Source organism: Stegodyphus dumicola, chromosome 9 (assembly GCF_044657685.1).
Source record: "Stegodyphus dumicola isolate Sdum_Otavi_A_Nest chromosome 9, ASM4465768v1".
Classification (NCBI taxonomy): domain Eukaryota; kingdom Metazoa; phylum Arthropoda; class Arachnida; order Araneae; family Eresidae; genus Stegodyphus; species Stegodyphus dumicola.
Window position 1 is genome coordinate 109,560,181 of NC_140776.1, and position 7,229 is coordinate 109,567,409.

The window sequence follows — 7,229 nt, forward strand, 5'->3', positions numbered from 1 at the left end:
GGCATAAAAATCATAACCAGAACAACATAATTGAATCATTTTCAAAGCAAAAAAATGCACAATTTACAAATATATAAGAATAAAGACACTGAGCCAAATAACAGAGTGGATTTATATATTTCGGTGCGGCCGATTGCAACTAAAATGGGAGGTGCACATCTACGATATATGATATAGCAGTCCTATATACAAAATTTCAACGTTCTGAGGCTACTAGTTTTTGAGTTATGCGAAATACGTGCGTACAGACGCCACAAAAACATTTGATTCAGAATTGATTTTAAATCAGTTGTATATATATATATATATATATATATATTGGGGGTAGTTCTTTATTTCGTCCTTAAGTACAGATGTCATGCAAAAACATCGTTAAATTGCATTTGATAGCGGTCAAAATGGATATTTTCGTTGAAATATGTTCTTTAATTTAAATTTGTCGAATTTAGAAAAAAAATTGTGTAGAAAAATTAAAAGGGATTTATAAAGATGATTTATTATCAAATTTGAAGATAAAGTACGACAGTTTTTATTATTTTTAAAAGAAGACAAAAACATTTGATTCAGAATTGATTTTAAATCAGTTGTGTATATATATATATATATATATATTTGGGGGGGAGTTCTTTATTTCGTCCTTAAGTACAGATGTCATGCAAAAACATCGTTAAATTGCATTTGATAGCGGTCAAAATGGATATTTTCGTTGAAATATGTTCTTTAATTTAAATTTGTCGAATTTAGAAAAAAAATTAAAAGGGATTTATAAAGATGATTTATTATCAAATTTGAAGATAAAGTACGACAGTTTTTATTATTTTTAAAAGAAGATGAAAGCAAATTTAGTTCTGCTACAGAAATATCCTGCTGCCCGAGAAATGTCATTAACTTTTCCTAGTGTAGAAATTATTTTCAAAATTTTTTTGTCCATTCGAGTTTCCAATACATCGGGAGAAAGATCTTTCTTTGCTTTAAAACGAGTAAAAAACAATTTAAGAAGTACGATGTCAGAAGAACAATTAAACTCTATGGCTACATTGTACATGGTACAAGAAGTGTTAAATGATATCGATAGTTACCGAATTTCGGCTGTTAACCAAAATTTTGGTACTGCGAGCCCAACCGGGGTCGCTTTGCTCTTTTGAAACAGAATTTGAGGTGTACTTTGACATGCCTCCTCGTAATGCCACTCTGATTAAAACTAAATCTGTCACAGCGTTGCCTCGCTTCCTTGTTCTTTTTGAGCATTTGGATTGTGTTATTTGTAATGATTGTACCCTTGTGTCCTCTTGAATACAGAGATTTCTGTGTATATCTTGAGCTTGACGAGAAAATTGATAAGAGTGAGATGCCCACTGCCCAGATCAGAGCCATTGCTTATGAAACTATTAAGAGAACATATCCCAGTAACTTTTGGATCCACGTTTACACCGATGAATCCATGATTGAACGAGGTACTGGAGCTGGTGCAGGAATCTATTTTAACCATTTTTCCTTCTATAAGGCAATGGGAAGAGATACTACCAATTTTGATGGGGAAGTTCAGGCTATGTTTATTGCTCTGAATCAATTAAGCGCTCGGAAGAGTAATTTTATTCGGGCTGTTATTTTGTCCAATAGCAAAGCCGCTTTGTAGGCTATCTCCAACAACAAATTTTGCACTTTGAAAGAATTTACGTATATATGAAGATTCTCAATACTTTGGCGAGTTCAGTCTTGCAGTGGATTCCTGCTCATTGTGGCATCGAGGGGAATGAAAGAGCAGATTTCCTGACAGAAAAAGGAATGACTTTTCTACAAACTACTAATAGCCATATAATTTTTAATTCTGCAAACCTCCTAAAATTCGATTTGAGGCCTCTTCAGTTTGTACTCTTTGTAACTCTAGACAGTCAATGGATAAGGAGCATATTGACGAATGCACTGCACTATTATCTTTTAATTCTATTGTTCTTAAGTACTGGAAAGCAAGATCAAGACTAATGGTTTAGTGGCCAAATGCCTGGCATTTGTATAAATGAATATCGATACCTCGAAAATAACCGATAAACTTAATAGAACGAAATCAAGGAAGAAATTATTAAACTCTCTGCTTTATAGTTATTTAATTTAATAACTAATTATTTTAATTTAAAAATATTTCAGAAAATGTAGTAGCTGTTTCCTGTTTTACTTTTTTTCCCATGGAATATTTAATTTTTTTATATAATTTTAATTTTTATGTATTTTAGTCTTAAAATGCAATATTTTAGGCTTGGATAAATATGCTAATATTTAGAATTAAAATATTATTGATAATTTTATTAAAATATTGTGGGGTTCCACTCTTTTATCTAACAGCTAAATGTGTAGGAACCTCGTGAACGGATAAGTGAATAATTACTTCAATTCGGGAAAAAAGACGTAAAACTCAAGAAGGGTTAATTACTCTTTATTATTCAAAATAAGAATTGAACAGTCACCTCCTTTCTCAGAGCGTACAGCAAAGTCTCCACTTGGGCTTGAACTAAAACTAAGAAATAAAACTCAACTAATGCTTAGCTAAAAAGATATAGTCGAAGCTATCACAATTCTAAGTAGTGGCCCCTAAATATCAAATAAGCTGACGAAGCTATCAAGGGTCTGTAATACGGCCGCACGTAGTAACAGCTTAGAAAGAGACGTAGCCAAAAGGCGACTCGAGCTTATCAGAAAATGGCTGTCTAACGAAGTCAGCGGAATTTCGACTTAAATATCACTCTTACTCATTTGCATTAAACGCAATTCTAAAAACACATTATGGTAGGAAATTGTGAGCTGAAAGTAGGAAGGACAGGAATGTAGCTTTAACTAAGGATAAATGTTGAAAACTTAGGATAAGCCTTACAATATGAATAATATTAAGTAACAATGTGTATTTAATGATTTATTATACTTCAGCACTAATTGCGAACCGATATTTCAAACGTATATGTTAGTAAGTACTTTTTAGGGAACCCCAAAAATTTTACCGCCAGGGGTCCCCAAAAGGTTTAACCCGCCCCTCTTAAAGACGAAGAAACACAGCGATGGAATGGCTTGTGTATTTCAAACAGCTTGCGGATGCAACTTCCAAAGTAAATAATCTTATAGTTGAAGGGATTCTTCTGGGTCTTGAATGAAAATAGTTTTCTTCCATGCACTGAATAAATTATGCTTCTTCCACACTCCATTTAAAGAGCACGAGTTAGAGAACAAATGTTTCAACATTTCACAACTGACACTATCTCAACTGGGAATAAAACTAAGTTTCCCTAACATAGCTGAAAAATGTAAAATACTCATATCTGTGAGTTGAACATAATCGGAATTTTCTGTGCCTGACACTTAGTAGGAAGAAGTGTTGGCAGTTGATTACTGCGGCTGCGACAAAGGTGTCACCAATTGTCCCTGCAGATTAAATTGACATTCCCCCAAGCCGTTTTTCTGCTTTCTCCCCGCGCTTCTAGTTTTCCATGGAGGTAAGAAAGGCACTTCCTACTTTCCTACTTCCTACCTCCATGGTTGTTAGGTTTTGCTTCATTTTGCCTATGTTTTTCCCCCCCCTTCTTTTTAAGCCGTGAAGGCTCTCTCCTTCTTAGACGAGTTTTTAGCTTTTGCTTCTTCCTTTATTAGTCGAAAGGCACCTCTCCTCTTTCAGCCGTTTGGCTCTTTGAAGCCCCCTTTCTCAGCTGACATCTTCTGCCTTGTTTTTAGCCTATTGGCTTTCGCCCGCTAACACTTGTCTCCTCCTGCCTAAGACGAAGTGAGATAACGCAGTGATTATAAGCTTAGATTCAAAATCACTTACTGGCAGCAATCGTTACAGGACGCCGCAGTTGGTTTCAGTAGCAGGAGCGGTTCTAAGAGCTTGGTGTTTCCTCTCTCGTGTTGTCAGTAGTCCTTTACCAATGTTTTACGCTGGCAATTTTCGTCATATGTGTATCCTTCTAACGCCGTTTTTTCAATGCGTTAAGATGGAAAAAAGTGGGCGTTGCTATTGAAAAGTTTCAAAATTTTCCCCTTGTAAGCGTAACAGTGATATTTCTATTGTTTTAAATCCCAAGCGCATACAAATGAAGGTATCTGAAATTCATTTCAGGTGTTTGAGCAGACAGGCCTCTAAGGTTTCATATATGGGGGAAGTTTTTCATGACCACCCTGCATACTAACCATGTTACACTTTTTAATCTATTGAACATATTAACAAAATAAAACATTTAATTAAATGACTATACATTTTTATTGTGCTTTGCATATATATGTCAAAAATATATTTGACAGTACATTTCATTTTCACTGAAAGAAGGTACATTAAAAAAAAAAAAAAAAACACTGATGTTATTTTAATTACCAGTTTGGCTTGAATATAAGAAACAATTTTTACTTTAAATGCAATTCTAAAAACCTTACCTGTCTTTTATGTGGATCCAAATGCAAAAATGTGTGTGGGTATGTATATATATATCTATTGGTACAAAAATTGGAAGATATATGTATAGCTTATTATCTATCCAATTTTTGAATTAGAAAAGCTTTTCTTCAAAGAATGTAGACCATTCACTTTTCATGAAAAATACCCATACAGTATTCCAAATCCATATACAAAGAGTCTTATATACTACAATTCTTTTATATTAGAAAATGTACACTCCTGTTCCATGATAGGCTATCTTATATTCAGGCCAATTGATACTTAAAAGAAAACTACAGCAATTTATTAAAAAGCTTGAAAGTACCATAAGAAGGGAGCATTCACACAATGATCTAGTCATCATCATTGTTGTGGTATTAAGATGTAAAATTCAACTTTATTCACACATGTGTAACAAGGTTTACACCATAGCCAAACTGGGATGGTAAAGTTGTGCTTGCATGAATAAAATCATTGATAAAATTTTTATCAGTTTACAGTTTCTTCAGTGTCACTGGTCTGTTCTTATACCAAGTTGGCAGAAAGTGAACATTTCATTTAGACAAAATCCTTATACTAGTTTCTGCGACATAGAAAGATCTGGTTGCTTATCAACAAAGTTTGGTTTTTGCCACTTGCGACTGCAAAGCCCTCATGTGAACACTCCATAACTGACTGAATTTTTAATACATATACAAGGATATATCAGTTCCAGTAACTTTTTAGTAACAGAAACAGTAAATAAACTTTAATCTACAAAATGCAAACATACACACTATAATTTCTATTAAAATACTTTCTTGATTTTGATTTCTAAAGGTTTATAGGCATAAATAAAGCTACAGTAAGTCAAAACAATATCTTTGAAGTAAAACATTTTAATAATTTTATCAATAAAGTACAGCACATTTTTGCAAAGACAAAATCAAAAACCAGAAAGCTAGCACATATGACTTATTTCCTATAATATTTTTAAATTTTAATATTCAAAGACTGCAACAGTTCCATAGAATTTATTACAGGGGAGAAAAACACAGCATATGTATAAAACACTTCATAATAACTCCAGTTTTTACAACACAAATAAAAACATACACAAAAGCCATAAGCTCTTTCTCTCAATTTTAAGACTAGCAAACATTGTTTAACACACTAAGATTATAATATTTCTTCATCTGCTGATGTAAGCAATTGCAAAATATACTGGATAGTCGTGCTTATCAGATGTGCTAAAGGTAACTAATGTAGCAATAATCATAATAAAATGAAGAAAAATTAAGTAACTGAATGCACTTTATTCTGGCCTTGCCCCAATCACCGGTTTATTTTCCCTACAATGAGATCACAGAGAATTGCCTTGAATGAAGTAACACATTCATGGAAAAATTCCACTTTTGCTACATTAGTTCAACATCTTACTTGCTAAATACTGAAAACATTTCCAATACCTAGAAAGCTTCTTTGTTCAAAAAGGGTTCTTTCACTACATAAATATTTAATTTTAAGTACATACTTGCTGCAACAAAATTTAAGAAAATGGAATTAAATTCTCGTGTACTTCTATTTAAATGCAACCTTTTTCATTCTTCCACTATTGGATTCAATTATTCCACTATTGGCTTATTATATTTCATTAATACTTCAACATATAAGCAATGCTCATAGCAAAATTTTCCATATTGCTATAAGTATATTGATCAAAAAGTAATGCCTGATCCACTGTAGCTTGGTAATGACAAGCACTAGATAAATGAAATTTTTAACATAGAAGGATATTCCTTTACCATCTTAAGTGATACCTGTCAATGTGCAATGATCGAATTTCCCTACAAATCCCGAAATAACTCAACAACATCGATTCATAGTAAGTTGTTGCCAGTCTGTAGGAACAAAACAATGAATCGAAGCAATGCATATCGATAGCATCAAAGATTTCAGGGTGGTAATTGCAACACTTAGGATTACCCACAGTCAACTGGTTCGTCAACCATCACAACCAACAAAAATGCACAAGCCATTGATGAATTCAATCAAAATGTTAGATGTATCACCATAAAACAGATCAAAGAACACAAAGGAATGAGAAAGGGACTTGTACTAATGGCAATCCAAACATTGGGATACAGAAAACTTCTACTCGCTATACGGTTCCGCGATCTTGACAAGGGAGGTGATGCAAATCAGGAAGAAAATATACATTTTCTATGTATGAGGAAAATACATAGAAAATTTCGATGTTTTCTATGTATATTTTCTATGTACATTTTCTATGTATTCATGTATGAGGATCTTCTGTAAACTTTCTCTTGGGATTTATGTCACCAGTTATTGACCATTAACCATCACATCTGATGAAAATGCACCAGTCATAAGAATTCATTTTAAATAATAAATGCATCACCACCAGCATAGAGCACACAGGCATAGCAATGCAAATAAGTCAGAAAATGTGAGATGATCTGCAGTTTCTCTTTGTAATCTTTACAATGCTTCCATGGAGGCATAACAGTGTGGTGAAACTTGGTTGTTTCGTTTTGATCCTGACGGTAAAAGGAAGTCGATGGAACAGATGTATATTCGTATTACAAGAAATAAAGATGGCTGCAGTGCAACAAATCAAAAGAATGATAAACTGTGAATGACACTTCCACAAGAACAGTACCTCTGCTTACAGAATCTCATTTCATAATGTGGTACTTTTCCGTTTCACCGGCGCAAATCTCGCCAAGCAGTCTTTATTGGTGACAACACACAGTATACACATAAAAAAAGTTGACTAATGTTATTTTTAAGAACTTTTATTTTGAAGGTATAAACA